The 16,665-nt window shown below is 35.8% G+C and overlaps 1 long non-coding RNA gene across 1 annotated transcript; it reads left to right on the top strand.

Moving 5' to 3' along the window:
- Positions 1 to 539: 539 nt before the first annotated feature.
- On the top strand, positions 540 to 3,001 carry LOC127552429 (uncharacterized). The gene is made up of 2 exons (XR_007951382.1): positions 540 to 827; positions 2,783 to 3,001. It is a non-coding gene; the product is annotated as an uncharacterized LOC127552429 (long non-coding RNA).
- Positions 3,002 to 16,665: the final 13,664 nt, after the last annotated feature.

Below are 16,665 nucleotides of genomic sequence, written 5' to 3'. Positions count from 1 at the left end.
CTAGACTGAAAAACTGAGCGGATAATGAGCAATGTGGAAATGGAGGAACAAATTTTTATAAATATCCATTTTCAGGATAGAGAAGATACAAGTGTTTTTTTGTTTATGTTTTTGTTTTTTGTTTTGTTTTGTTTTGTTTTTATAATAGGAAGAGACAGTGCATAAAATTCTCTATGTGCTTTCGTAAGGTAGAGACCAGAAATGAACAAAATATTACATGTGTGAGCAGTACTTCACTTACATGAAAAAAAAAATTAACTACATCAGGAAAAATATCTAGCAATTCCAAGGCTTTTATGGATGACTTGCTCTCTGAATAATGTAAAGGAAATTATCTAGGGTTTTTCTGTTTAATCGGCAAGATCAGTCCCAACTACATAAGAAGCAAATGCTCAGGCAGATGGGGAACAGGCATAAAATAAACAAATGATAATTTGGCACATATATAGATAAATCTATGAGATCAGAAGAATATCAAAGCAGGCTTGGTAGAAAATGAATGACATCAGACCCACCTGTTTCCAGGAACTCTTTATCTTTCCCTTCTTTGTGGATTTTAGGCTCTGATCCTGCTTGCAGAGCTCTGGTATAAATAAGGGATCAGTTTTTTTTCTGCTCACTAGAGACAAGCAGGCTGCTGCTATTTCATTGGAGATTCTGAAGCACCAGGAATCATCAAGCCATGAAGATCTGCTTTCTTCTCATGGTTTCTGTCTTCTTGACCATCCAGGTCCAAGCTCAGATGAGAGAATTGCTGCTGACTCAGGAAGAGGCTATGCCTGAGAGCCAATTTCCTGAAACAAAAGATTCAGATATAATGGCTTCAGGTAAGAAAAGGATACTGACATGGAGTGGGAAGAGCACCAGGGGCAGAATAAGGACAGGAAACTTAGCTTATAGTCCCAAATGGATCACCAAGTATCTACTGGACTTCATTCAAGTCCTCTTCTTATTTTTGGATTTGTTTATTTTCTTTTTTTTTTTTTTTTGGTCAAATGATGGGCTGGAACAAATCATTTGTAAGATCCTACCAGTTTTGTCATTCTTTCTACAGCCTATATTTTGAAACTTACCAGATCTACACAAAAGTCAGACTGATATTTATGATAAGTTGTTTCCTAGTCCATGTAAAAAGCCAAAGGGGGGAAAAAATCCCACATTATTAAGGAAATTCTTAGGCTGTAGATGAGAATTGAAATATTCAAGAGGAGATGAAGCACAAGAGAATATGGGTGGAAGTGATAGGCAAGATTGGGACAATTGGGTTCTTTCTGAGAACATCGGAAACATGGTCTGGTTGCAAGTAACAAAATCAAGAAAAGAGCTGATTCAGAGTCAGTGATCATAAAGGGCACTGAAATATGGAGGGATAGCTTGACAATATTGGCAAGCAAACTCATTGGGATCAAGTGAGAAGACCCAAGTTGAAGCTCTTCTCTGATATTGATTGACCAAGTGACATTGGAAAAATCATTTGTTAGTTCTGTTTCTCTCCTAGTTTTGGGCCTAGGGGTACAGCTGAAGTAGGTGACACATCAGAGAATGATATGGATATTCCGTATTGCAAAGCATATCTGTGCTTAAACCTTGGTGTTTAGCCTACTGAAGAGTACATTTGGATCTAAATGAAATCTCCCTATGGAACAAGAGCAGAACCTGGGATGGTGCCATTTAATGAAGGGTTTTAAGGACGAGAAATAGTTTATATTTGTTCCTTGATATGGAGCTGCAACTATAGAGGATCCCTGGAGCTTATTACAAGGGAGGTAGAGGGTAGCATGGTCATACCTGCATATTAGGAAGAGCACCAAGATGGGAGTAGAGGATGAATTGAAGTAGGAAGAGAACTGAAGTAGGGAGACCAACTAAGAGCTTATTATAAGAGAACTGAGAGGCTGCCCTGGTTATGGTGGTAATGACAATGGAGACAAATTGATATAGATATATTATAGAGATAGAAATGGCAAGATTTTTAAGTTTATGGATACATGAGGATAGTAAAAGTAAGTAGCAAAGGATAATATAGATTTGAACATGGATAACCAGGAGGATGGTAGTGTCCTCATAAGAGGAATAGGGAGGATCAGAAGAGAGATGGATTTTGGGCAAAAGAGAATGTGTTCTACTTTTGACATGTTGAGCTTGAGGTGCCTTTGGGATATCTAGCTCAAAATAGACAGTTGGTGATGCAGGACTAGAACACAAAAAAGAGTTTAGGTCTGGATGTATAGATCTGGAACCTAAGGAAGTTGATGAGACAATGGCTTTCTGCCTGATTATAGAACTTATAACATTCTTATAAGAAGGGCTGTAATCCTTGCCATTTAGCACAAACCCTGAATTTATAACATGAATAAATTAATGCCCAATGATGAGAGATTCTTTGCTCCCACTCACACAATTAAGGATTGTCAGGGCTGGGAGAACTCTAGTGTCTTGATTTTCATTCTAGTCCTAAAGCATTTTTACATTCTACTGTGTGTGAAGCAAAGGGTATACTGGATTGGAGGAGAAATCCATCTTACCTGTGCCACACAATTTTGACCCTAAGTCTGAAAAGTCTAGTACACAGATTGTCAATATGATCATGTTCTCATATATATGAGAACATATTGTGTTCTCTTGGAGTGGGGGGACTGATGGCATGCAGGATATCAATATAACTGTCCAGGCTTCTCTTGGCCATGTAAGAGAAAAAACAGAGTAAAAGAGAACATCCATTTCTGTGGGAGGTCCCTCAGGTTTTCCAGTAATATTCATTGATTCTCTTCCTTTTCTTCAGATGCTCAGCAGAGAAAAACTGTTACCTGCTATTGTAGAATTAGCTGCCTTTTCCAGGAAACAAATTCTGGAACTTGCCAGATCAATGGTGTATCTTATCCGCTATGCTGTAAATAACTCAAAGAACTTCTTGAACCAACTGAAGTATTGAGAAGAGAAGAACTATTAATCCTGATAATCCCCTTTCTCTAACACAAATATAATTCTAGCATAAAGTTCATACTGTGTCTGGCTTTTGCATCTCTATGTATATGTGGATCCTCCTTTGGATTATTTCGCCATAATTATCTATGACATTGTGCCAATTAAGAGAGTGAACACTATCTGATATGGTAAATGATACCCTCGAGTTGTTTTTTATTTAGGAAGTGTGATGAAATTCATGAATAATTGCATTTAAATTGTACAAAAAAAATCCTTTAAGCCTGAAATACTACTTCTTGACCTATCTCTCAAGGAAATTTAAAAAGGGAGGAGAATTTATTTGTACTTTTGTAATATTTATATAAGCTCTTTATGTGATGATGAATTGAAATTTGAGGAAATACAGCCCATCAATTGGGGAATGGCTGAACAAGTTTTGCTATATGATTGTACTGAAATATTATTGTGTTGTAAGAAACAATAAGTAGGATGATTTTGGCAACACCTGCAAGAAATTACAACTTCGTTACTCTAAGAGAAGTAAGAATATATATAGACAAAGAGTGTTGATATAAGGTGATTATTAACGGTGTTCGCCAAAAAAACAGAACAAAGGCTTGAGAGAGATAGTTGAACTGGAAGAATAAAGAAAAAGGAGAATGAATGGGCTACATCCTCTTACATAAAAGAAGAATGAATTATCTATTGTTATGGATGTGAAAGGACAGGACACTAATGGTAGACAAAGCAAAAACCTTACTTTCGTCAAAAAAATAACATACATATTTAATTGGCTACAGAAATTTACCTAACTGTATAAATGAGTAAAAAGAAACAGGGATAATAGAAATTATAGAGGAAATTTTTTTAAAGGAGGACATATTGGGGAAGGCAGGGATCAAAAGTAAAATAACTGAAAGGATAAAAAGTGGAGGCTAAAAGAGAAAGGGGGATAGATAAGTAAAAAATAGTATGGAGAAAAATATAGAGTTATCATGCCTACAAATAGGAAATTGGATGAACTCACCCATAAAATAGAAGCAGATAGCCAAAAAGCTTAAAAATCAAAAGTCCACAATATATTGTTTACAAGAAACATATTTGAAGCAGAGAGATTCACAAGGGGTTGGAGAAGAATTTATCATGTTTCACCTGATTCAAAGAAAGTAAGGATAGCAATCATGGTCTCAGACAAAGTGAAAACAAAAGTATGTCTAATTAAAAGAGATAAAAAAGAAAGTCATTTCTTGCTGAAAGGTACCCTTGGCAATAAAGTCATATCAATACTAAACATATATTCATGAAATGGTATAGCATCTAAATTTTTGAAGAAGTTGAATGAGACTCAGGAACAAATAGATAATAAAACTAGTGGTGGACCTCACCTTTCCTCTTTAAGAAGTAGATAAATCTAACCAAAAAATAAACAAGAAAGGAGTTAAGGAGGGAATAAAATTCTGAAAAAGTCAAATATGATACTTTTCTAGAGAAAACTGAATGGGAGTAGAAAAGAATATACAGTAAATGGGACATACAAAAATTTTCACCATGTGTTAAGCAAGAAAACCTCATAATTAAATTCAGATAAGCAGAAATAGCAAATGCATCCTTTTCAAATTATAATAAAATAAAATTGTATGCAGTAATAGACCATGGAAACAAAGATTTATAATAATTGGATATTAAATAGTCAAATCTTTTAAAAGTTGGTCAAAAACAATACATAAATAAAACATTAGTTTCATTAAAGAAATTTACAAAAATAAGACAACATAGCAAAATTTAAGGGATGAAGCTAATGTAATGCTTTAAGGAAGATTTATATTTTTAATTGCTTACATTAATAGTGTAGAAAAAAAGCAGATCCAGGATTTGGGCATACAAGTAAAAATGTAGAAAGAGCAAAATAAAAATCTCCAATTAAACATCAAATTGAAAAATATGAAAATCAAAGAAGAGATTGTTAAAATTAAAAATAAGAAAATGGTTGAACTAATAAATAAAATTGACATTTGGTTTTATGGAAAAACAATAAAATAAATGAACCATTCTTTAAGTTAATTTTTAAAAGAAAGAAGAAAAACAAATTATTAGTATTAAAAATAAAAGGGGCAAATTCAGCAATGAAGATGAAATGAAAACAATTATTAGAGTATTTTGCCCAATTATATGCCAGTAAATTTGACGATCTAAATGAAATGGATGAATATTACAAAATATAAATCCCTCAGATTTACAATTTTTGGAGGAAATAAAAAAAACTTGAGCAACTCATCAATGAACTTCATAGGAAAAAATCCCTAGTGCCTACTGGATTGACAAGTGAATTCTACCAAATACTTAGAAAACAATCAATCCCAATAAAGAAGAAAGGAAAGAAAGGAAAGAAAGAAAGAAAGAAAGAAAGAAAGAAAGAAAGAAAGAAAGAAAGAAAGAAAGAAAGAAAGAAAGAAAGAAAGAAAGAAAGAAAGAAAGAAAGAAAGAAAGAAAGAAAGAAAGAAAGAAAAAAGAAAGAGAGAAAAAAGAAAGAAAGAAAAAAGAAAGAAAAAAGAAAAAAGAAAGAGAGAAAAAAGAAAGAAAAAAGAGAGAGAGAAAGAAAGAGAGAAAAGGGAAAAAGAGAGAGAGAGTAAGATGGAAGGAAAGAAGAAAGGAAGGAGAGGGAAGAAGGAAGGAAAGAAAGAAAGGAAAGAAAGAAGCAGGGAAGGGGGGAGGAAAGGAAGAAAAAAGGAAGGAGAGAAAAGGGAATGAGTGAAGGTAGAAAGGAAGGAAGAAAAGGAGGATGGGAGGAAAGGAAGAAGGAAGGAACGAAGGAAGGAAAAGAAGAAGGAAGGAGGAAGGGAGGAAGGGAGGCAGGAAAGCAGAAAGGAAGGAAAGAAGGAAGGGAAGGAGGATTCTTTCCATTCAGTGGATTCTTTCCATTTCTATTTTACCTTATAGTGCAAAATATGACAGTTTTCCTTAATAACTTCTTGAAAGTGATGTCTAAGTTCTTTTTTTTTTTTTAATCATGGCTTGCAGATAGTCCAATAATTCTTAAATTATCTCTCCTGGATTTTTTTTCCAGGTCAGTTGTCTTTTCAGTGAGATATTTCATATTTTCTACTATTTTTTTCATTTTTAATTTTTTTTTCTGCTGAGGCAATTAGGGTTAAGTGATTTACCCAGGATCACACAGCTAGGAAGTATTAAGTATCTGAGGTCAAATTTGAACTCAGCTCCTCCTGACTTCAGGGCTGGTGCTCTATCTACTGCACCACCTCGCTGCCCCCTCATTTTTAAATTTTTATTATTACTTGAAGTCTCAAAAAGTCATTGGCTTTCATTCGCTCAGTTCTAATTTTTAAGGAATTATTTTCTTCTGTGAGCTTTTATACCTCCTTTTACACAGTTTTGCTTTTTCACAGTTTTCTTCTCTTTATTGGATTTTTGTTTCTCTTTAACCATTGACCTATTCTGTTTTTTAAAGATGTTTTCCTTCAGTAGTTTTTTGTTCTTTCATTACCAAGCTATTGACTGTTTTTTTTCATAATTTTCTTGTACCATTCTCATTTCTCTTCCCAATTTTTCCTCAATCTTCCTTAGTTGGGTTTTTTTTTTAATCCTTTTTGAGTTCTTCCATGGTCTGGGGCCAATTCATACTTTTCTTTGAGGCTTTGGATACAGATTGTTGTCTTCTTTGGAATTTATATTTTAATCATCCCTCTCACCATAGTAACTTTCTATAATCATAGAAATATATAGTCAATATATTTTTCTGTTGTTTTCACATTTTTCTAGCCTATTTGTAGCCTAGACTTTTTACTCCATACAAAAGTGCGACGTTATTTCCAAGGTGGAGGAAGCACTGTCCCAAACTTCAGAATATCTGTATAGCTGTTATCAGAGATAGTTCTAAATATTCAGTTTTTCCAAAGAGATGTGATCTACAGAAAGGTTAGTTAAATGCTCTCCTGCTCTGTGCTCTGGTCTGTAAGTGACCACAAGAATTTTTTTTCCCACTCTAGAACTGTGAGCAGGGTCCCTGATCCTCTGTGATCACAAGCTCTAATGTGCTCCTCTTTGCCCTGGGACTGCCATACAGAACTGTGACCCAGATCCTAGTGTGGGCAATATGATAGAATCCTGTCCCTATGACAGTAAAAGAAACCCTATAATTACTTTCTGATCAATTGTCTGACATCCTTACTGTCTCTCCCATCTTCATTCTACTTCCCTAAACTGGTTCTTGAAGAATGAGAAGGAAATGAAAGTATAAAAAAGGATATTATAGATAGAGGAAGCAATATGAGCAAAGGCATAGGAATAAAGAAGGATTGGAGCAGCACAATACAATGAAAAAAAGTACAGGACTATAGAACAGAATCGTGTCTAAAGGGGATGGGCTATATTTTCCAGAATGCTATGAAATACAAAGCTATTAATAATTTGAAGACATTTCTAAGCCTCCATTTCTTAGAAGAAGATGTATCTATTGATTCAGGTGATTATGTCTTAGAAAGATGAAAGCGGGATTTTAGACTGGGGGTAAGCATTTTTAGTTCCTACTGTGTGCTAGACATTATAAAGAGATGTTTGACAAATATTATCTCATTCAATCTTCACAAAAACCCTGAAGATGAAGATGATATTTTTATCCAATTTTTTAAATTTAATGGAACTAAGGCAAATAGAGATTAAATGGCTTACTGAGATTGGATTTGAACTCAGGTCTTCTAATTCTAAAGCCAGGCTCTAACCTCTTTGCCAAGAGCTGCCTTACACAACAAAATAGGATTATAGATATAGGCCTGAAAGGACCTTAGGGACCATCTAGTCCAGCCCCCTCTTACAGATAAAAGAAATTCAAATTCAGAGAGGTTAAATAACTTATCCAGTGGTCAGATAGCTAAGTAATGCCATAGGTGGAACTGGGGATTTCATTACTGTTTCTAACACTTGCATATGATCTGAGTGAAGATTTCCGCTATCAGAGGGATCATCTGATAATGAGAAGATATAGTACTTTCCAGTGACCTCCACTGAGATCTAGAAAAAATGGATGCTGAGACTTGCAGACGAGAAAAAAATCCACTGTGGCAAATAAGTCTTCAAAAATGATACAGAATAAGATAATATAACAATGATAAAAAATAAAGTCATAAGAATAAAATAATTGACATTTACAGAGAACTTACTATGTCCCAAGTACTATAATAACCATTTTATAATAATTAACTCATCACAACCACTCTGAGAAGTAAGTGTTACTACTATGATACAAATAAGAAAACTGAGGCAAATTAAGTGCCTGGGATTAGATTTAAATTCAGCTATTCCTACCTTCATATACAGAGCCTTTTCTATCCCCATCAAATTCTCTTGTCTCTTAATAAAAGGACTCTGATGTGTCTCAGACATGAGACCCCAGTATAATTACAATGACTTTGGCCATGAGCAGTTTCAGAAAGAAGTTCATTCTTAGCCTAGCTTAGCATGGCTGTGCTTCCAAACTAATCAAAAATCTTTCCTGGTGTTCCGGCCAAGATGGCGGAGAGGAAATACACTTCTGTGTAATCTCCGTGTTTTTCTCTCACTATTCATTTCATTTCATGCCTCTGAATTAATGCTCGACTGAAAAAAAAACCATACAATTACTTACCAAGAGAAACCATCCTTGAGACTCGTCAAGAAAGGTCTGTTTTTGCGCGAGGGCGGGGACGGTATTTGGAAGCAGTCTGCGGGTAGCAGCAGCTGCAACCAGAGCACAGATAGCAGCTCAGAACCGGGTGGAGCGGAGAGGGGGTAGGACCGCAGCCGTCTCTGCGGTGAGAGCTTTGCTATAGGAGCAAGTCAGCAGCCCAGCAGAGAAGCTAAAAACACCGGGGGTGAAGAATACAATCCCAAACAGCTGGAGTTTCTAGGGACCTGGCCACCCCTCCCCCACAGTGTCTTAGCCCGCTCGGATCTCAGAGCGCTCGGATCTCAGCGCGCAGGCGCCATAGCACAGTAGGACCTGTGCCTCACGAATACCCTGCCCCTCCCCCAAAGAAAGCAGCCTCCATTCAAGGGGTTTTTTTTCCTTCTGTTTCTTTGATAGTTTGTCTTTGATAAATAGACAGAATGAGCAAGAAACTGAAAAAGAATTTAACCCTGGACAGCTTTTATACAGATAAAGAGCAGACTCCAAACCCTGAGGAGACTAAAAACAAACAGTCCCCAGGTGAATCCCCGAAGGAGGAGACCTTATGTCCCTCAGCACAGATGAATCTCATGGAGGAAATTAAAAAGGCTCTCACAAGGGAGCTAGAAGAAAAATGGGAAAAGGAGAGGGAGGCTCTGCAAAAGGAGAGGGAGGTTTGGCAAAAGAGCCTGGAGAAGTCAGTTAAAGAGAGAGTGGATAAAGAAACCAAATCCTTGAAAAATAGGATTAGTGAACTGGAAACAGAAAACAGCTCTCTAAAAAACAAAATTGGCGAAATGGAAAAAAATTCCACAGAACAAAAGAACTCAATTGGACAATTAGAAAAAGATCTTAAAAAAGTGAGTGAAGAAAATACCTCACTGAAAATCAGGGTCGAACAATTGGAATTGAATGACTCGAGGAGACAAGAAGAATCAGTCAAGCAAATCCAAAAAAATCAAACAATGGAAAAGGATGTGAAATACCTTCTGGGGAAGACAACAGACCTGGAAAACAGATCCAGGAGAGACAACCTGAGAATCATCGGACTTCCAGAAAAGTATGATGAAAAAAAAAGCCTGAACACTATCTTCCAGGAAATTATCAAAGAGAACTGCCCAGAAGTCATAGAAACAGAAGGTAAAATAGACATTGAAAGAATTCATCGATCCCCTACTGAAAGGGATCCTAAAATCAAAACACCAAGGAATATAGTGGCCAAATGCCAGAACCCTCAGGCAAAGGAAAAAATACTGCAAGCGGCTAGAAAAACCCAATTCAAGTATCAAGGAGCCACAATAAGGATCACCCAGGATCTGGCAGCATCCACATTAAAGGATCGAAGGGCCTGGAATATGATATTACGAAAGGCTAAGGAACTTGGTATGCAACCAAAAATAACTTACCCAGCGAGATTGAGCATCTTTTTCCAGGGAAGAAGATGGACATTCAACGAAATAAGCGAATTTCATCTATTTCTGATGAAAAAGCCAGAACTTAACAAAAAATTTGATCTACAAGCACAGAACTCAAGAGAAATCTAAAAAGGTAAAGATTAATCTTGGGAACTATATTTCGGCTGTAAAGATGTATAAAAAATACATGTATACCTTGTTCTAGAAACTAGTTGAGGAAAGGACATTGTACTAGAAAAAAGGGAAAGTGGGGGTACTACATTTCATGAAGAGGCAAAGAAAACCTAGTATATCTGAGAGAAAGAATGGAGAGGAATGAAAATAGTGAGTATTTTACTGCTTTCAGAATTGGCAGTAAGAGAAGAATTTTAGACATATTCAATCTATGGTGAAACTTCTCCCACCTCATTGAAAAGTGAGAAGGGAAAAGTGAAAAAGGAAGGAATAAGCTAAGTGGAAGGGAATACGGTAACTGGGAGGGAAAGGGGTAAGTTGGGGGGGGGGGGAACTCTAAGGGGAGGGGAGGGATACTGAAAAAGGGAGGGCTGTGAGAAGCAAGGGGAGCTCACAAGCTTAATACTGGGAAGGGGGGTAAGGGAGGGGGTAAGGGAGTAAGAAGGGAGAAAAGCATAAACCGGGGTCAACAAGATGGCAAGTAATACAGAATTGGTCATTTTAACCATAAATGTGAACGGGGTAAACTCCTCTATAAAGAGGAAGCGGTTAGCAGAATGGATTAAAAGCCAGAATCCTACAATATGTTGTATACAGGAAACACACCTGAAGCGGGGTGATACATGCAGGTTAAAGGTAAAAGGTTGGAGCAAAATCTACTATGCTTCAGGTGAAGCCAAAAAAGCAGGGGTAGCCATCCTGATCTCAGATCAAGCTAAAGCAAAAATTGATCTAATCAAAAGAGATAAGGAAGGGCACTATATCTTGCTAAAGGGTAGAATGAATAATGAAGAAGTATCTATATTAAATATATATGCACCAAGTAGTGTAGCATCTAAATTCCTAAAAGAGAAATTAAGAGAGCTGCAAGAAGAAATAGACAGTAAAACTATAATAGTGGGAGATCTCAACCTTGCACTCTCAGAATTAGATAAATCAAACCACAAAATAAATAAGAAAGAAGTCAAAGAGATAAATAGAATACTAGAAAAATTAGATATGATAGATCTCTGGAGAAAATGTAATGGGGACAGAAAGGAGTACACCTTCTTTTCAGCAGTTCATGGAACTTATACAAAAATTGATCATATATTAGGACATAAAAACCTCAAACTCAAATGCAGTAAGGCAGAAATAGTGAATGCATCCTTTTCAGACCATGATGCATTGAAAATTACATTCAATAAAAAGCCACAGGAAAGTAGACCAAAAAATAATTGGAAACTAAATAATCTCATACTAAAGAATGATTGGGTGAAACAGCAAATTATAGACATAATTAATAACTTCATCCAAGAAAATGATAATAATGAGACATCATACCAAAATGTATGGGATGCAGCCAAAGAGGTAATAAGGGGAAATCTCATATCTCTAGAGGCCTATTTGTATAAAATAGAGAAAGAGAAGGTCAATGAATTGGGCTTGCAACTAAAAATGCTAGAAAAGGAACAAATTAAAAACCCCCAATCAAACACTAAACTTGAAATTCAAAAAATAAAAGGAGAGATCAATAAAATTGAAAGTAAAAAAACTATTGAATTGATTAATAAAACTAAGAGTTGGTTCTATGAAAAAACCAACAAAATAGACAAACCCTTAGTAAATCTGATTAAAAAAAGGAAAGAGGAAAATCAAATTGTTAGTCTTAAAAATGAAAAGGGAGAACTCACCACTAACGAAGAGGAAATTAGAGCAATAATTAGGAGTTACTTTGCCCAACTTTACGCCAATAAATTCGACAACTTAAATGAAATAGAAGAATACCTCCAAAAATATAGCTTACCTAAACTAACAGAGGAAGAAGTAAATATCCTAAACACTCCTATCTCAGAAAAAGAAATAGAACAAACTATCAATCAACTCCCTAAGAAAAAAACCCCAGGACCAGATGGATTTACATCTGAATTCTATCAAACATTTAAAGATCAATTAACTCCAATGCTAAATAAACTATTTGAAGAAGTAGGGATTGAAGGAGTCCTACCAAACTCCTTTTATGACACAGATATGGTACTGATACCTAAACCAGGGAGGCTGAAAACAGAGAAAGAAAATTATAGACCAATCTCCCTAATGAATATTGATGCTAAAATCTTAAATAAAATATTAGCAAAAAGATTACAGAAAATCATCCCCAGGATAATACACTATGACCAAGTAGGATTTATACCAGGAATGCAGGGCTGGTTCAATATTAGGAAAACTATTAACATAATTGACTATATCAACAACCAACCAAACAAAAACCATATGATCATTTCAATAGATGCAGAAAAAGCATTTGATAAAATCCAACAGCCATTCCTAATAAAAACACTTGAGAGCATAGGAATAAAAGGACTTTTCCTTAAAATAGTTAGGAGCATATATTTTAACCTTCAGTAAGCATCATATGCAATGGGGAAAAACTGGAACCTTTCCGGTAAGATCTGGAGTGAAGCAAGGTTGCCCACTATCACCATTATTATTCAATATTGTATTAGAAACACTGGCCTCTGCAATAAGAGTCGAGAAAGAGATTAAAGGAATTAGAGTAGGCAATGAGGAAACCAAACTATCACTCTTTGCAGATGATATGATGGTATACCTAGAAAACCCCAGAGATTCTACTAAAAAGCTATTAGAAATAATTCATAATTTTAGCAAAGTAGCAGGATACAAAATAAATCCCCATAAATCCTCAGCATTCTTATACACCACCAACAAAATCCAAGAGCAAGAGATACAAAGAGAAATTCCATTCAAAATAACTGTTGATAGCATAAAATATTTGGGAATCTACCTACCAAAGGAAAGTCAGGAATTATATGAGCAAAATTACAAAAAAGTTTTCACACAAATAAAGTCAGACTTAAATAATTGGAAAAATATTAAGTGCTCTTGGATAGGCCGAGCAAATATAATAAAGATGACAATACTCCCTAAACTAATCTATTTATTTAGTGCTATACCAATCAGACTTCCAAGAAAATATTTTAATGATTTAGAAAAAATAACAACAAAATTCATATGGAACAATAAAAAGTCGAGAATCTCAAGGGAATTAATGAAAAAAAAATCAAATGAAGGTGGTCTAGCTGTACCTGATCTAAAATTATATTATAAAGCAGCAGTCACCAAAACCATCTGGTATTGGCTTAGAAATAGATTAGTTGATCAGTGGAAAAGGTTAGGTTCACAAGACAGAATAGTCAACTATAGCAATCTAGTGTTTGACAAACCCAAAGATTCTAAATTTTGGGATAAGATTTCATTATTTGATAAAAACTGCTGGGATAACTGGAAATTAGTATGGCAGAAATTAGGCAAGGACCCACACTTAACACCACATACCAAGATAAGATCAAAATGGGTCCATGACCTAGGCATAAAGAACGAGATTATAAATAAATTAGAAGAACATAGGATAGTTTATCTCTCAGACTTGTGGAGGAGAAAGAAATTTGTGACCAAAGATGAACTAGAGACCATTACCAATCACAAAATAGAAAATTTTGATTATATCAAATTAAAAAGCCTTTGTACAAACAGAACGAATGCAAACAAGATTAGTAGGGAAGTAACTAACTGGGAAAACATCTTTACAATTAAAGGTTCTGATAAAGGCCTCATTTCCAAAATATATAGAGAACTGACTCAAATTTATAAAAAATCAAGCCATTCTCCAATTGATAAATGGTCAAAGGATATGAACAGACAATTTTCAGATGAAGAAATTGAAACTATTACCACTCACATGAAAGAGTGTTCCAAATCACTATTGATCAGAGAAATGCAAATTAAGACAACTCTGAGATATCACTACACTCCTGTCAGATTGGCTAAGATGACAGGAAAAACCAATGATGAATGTTGGAGGGGATGCGGGAAAACGGGGACATTGATGCATTGTTGGTGGAGTTGTGAACGAATCCAGCCATTCTGGAGAGCGATCTGGAATTATGCCCAAAAAGTTATCAAACTGTGCATACCCTTTGATCCAACAGTGTTTCTATTGGGCTTATACCCCAAAGAGATACTAAAAAAGGGAAGGGGACCTGTATGCGCCAAAATGTTTGTAGCAGCCCTGTTTGTAGTGGCTAGAAACTGGAAAATGAATGGATGCCCATCAATTGGAGAATGGCTGGGTAAATTGTGGTATATGAACGTTATGGAATATTATTGCTCTGTAAGGAATGACCAGCAGGATGAATACAGAGAGGCTTGGAGAGACCTACATGGACTGATGCTAAGTGAGATGAGCAGAACCAGGAGATCATTATACACTTCGACAACGATATTGTATGAGGATGTATTCTGATGGAAGTGGATTTCTCTGACAAAGAGACTTAACTGAGTTTCATTGGAGAAATGATGGACAGAAACAGCTACACCAAAGAAGGAATACTGGGAAATGAATGTGAACTATTTGCAATTTTGATTTTCTTCCCGAGTTATTTTTACCTTCTGAATCCAATTCTCCCTGTGCAACAAGAGAACTGTTTGGTTCTGCAAATATGTATTGTATCTAGGATATACTGCAACATGTTTAGCATATATAGGACTGCTTGCCATCCTGGGGGGGGGGGGAGGAGGGAGGGAGGGGAAAAAACGAAACATAAGTGATTGCAAGGGATAATGTCGTGTAGAAATTATCCTGGCATGGATTCTGTCAATGCGAAGTTATTATTAAATAAAATAAAATTTATTATAAAAAAAAAAAAAAAAAAAAAAATCTTTCCTGGTGATTTTCCCCAGATTTCTTCTTTCTGTGTGGGGAAGTGCACTAAGCTAAGCTTAGAGTGACGAAGTTATGGAAAGTAGGTTTCCTTGAACAATGGCTCAGGATAGGTCAGGCCTTCCCTGGAGGATTTCTCATCTTATATAATGTTTAATCATAAACAGTGTATGTGCTAAAGGACCAATGGCCCACAAAGGACACTGAGTGTATAGGCAGGTGCCTCATTAGGATAATCTCTGTTTCTAGGCCCCAGTGCCTGACCACCCCTGGATTCTCAGATGACCAGACAAGGACTGAACAGACTGTTAGAACTGCTGGGACTAAAGAAGAATATTTCTGAAGAAATGGTGTTTCCATTCAACATTCTGCCTTCTTTTTTTTGTTTTGTTTTATTTTCCTTCTCTCTCCAAATCTCAAGTTATCCCTGCTCTTATCTATGACTTTGTGTTTGGCTCCTTCTGGAATCCCAACTATGAACATGAATATTTTACTTGGGGGAACACAAAGTATGAGTGTGGCTGTGGGAAAACTAATTTATTTCAATTCAACAAAAAGAAAAGTGTTAACAACCTCAGCATGGAAACATAGGACTTTAAGAGATGACAATTGACAAAGTATTGGATTTAGCACCCAAAGTACCTGAATTTGAATAATGCTTTAAACTAGAGCTATGTTAGCTCTGGAAAGTCACTCAACCATCTCTCAGCCTCAGTTTGGCCATCTGTTAAATGGGAATAAAAATAGCCCCTATCTAATCGAGGTTCAAATGTAATATAGTGTTTTAAAAACTTTGAAATACTACATGGGTAATAGTTGTAAAAGTCAGGTGGAATACAGAAATAGGAAGCCAACAATGGTATTTTAAAGAGATGATCTAGACCACCATCATGGGATCAGAAAAGAGTCTATTTTAAAGGAAGGATATGGCAGGTCAGGAAAACATAGGTAGAGCCTCTAGAATTGTGTGGGACAGTAGGAAAGCATCTTGGACTTTAAAAAGAAGACAAAAGCTTAAATTCCAAGTTTGAAAGTGATTACCTGTGTGACCTTAGGCAAATCATTTAACTTTTCAGGGCCTCAGTTTCCTGATCTGTCATATGAAGGAGCTGAATTTGGTGGCCAACAAGGTGTCATCTAGCTTTTTATCTATGGTCTTATGCATGTAATAAAAAAAAACAATACATAGTCAGTCAAGTAAATGCCCAAATGAAAGTGAACCAGAGAGGAAGCTGCAATACACCTACCTTTAAAAACCACCAAGGTATATTGATATTCAGAAGGATGGTTTTCCATCCTTACCTTTTCAAAAAACAAGCTTAATGCTGCTTTTATTTGAATATGTGGTGGTGGCCCACTGGTCAGAGCTAGTACTGAGCTAATAGGGGATTAGATCAGAGAAGGAGGAAGCATCTTACATGATTTAAGGAATCAGCTAGGTCTTGACATTATTTACAAGGCTACCTCAGAAAAAATTTTTGAATCCACAGAATAAGTTCAAACAGGTATTCACAAATTGTATCTGTGTTTCAGTTGATTGGGATTGAATTTGCATATTAATTCAAGACAGAAGGAGAACTTATCAACTGAAAATGATATCTGAGAAAGGCAGTACTGAAGAAGAAATGAAAAACTGGATTTTTAACTTCTTGAAGTGAAGGAAATGTGGAGTTTGGGGAGGGGAGCAAGTTATCACTCATGTTGCTAATGGTATCTGAAAGGGAGGAATGAAAAATAATTTTGGTTTTATGCCTACCTTGGGACTAATTAAT

This window comes from Antechinus flavipes, chromosome 2 (assembly GCF_016432865.1).
Source record: "Antechinus flavipes isolate AdamAnt ecotype Samford, QLD, Australia chromosome 2, AdamAnt_v2, whole genome shotgun sequence".
Classification (NCBI taxonomy): Eukaryota; Metazoa; Chordata; class Mammalia; order Dasyuromorphia; family Dasyuridae; genus Antechinus; species Antechinus flavipes.
Note: the sequence above shows the minus strand (reverse complement) of the source record. Positions and strands in the feature narration are given on the sequence as shown.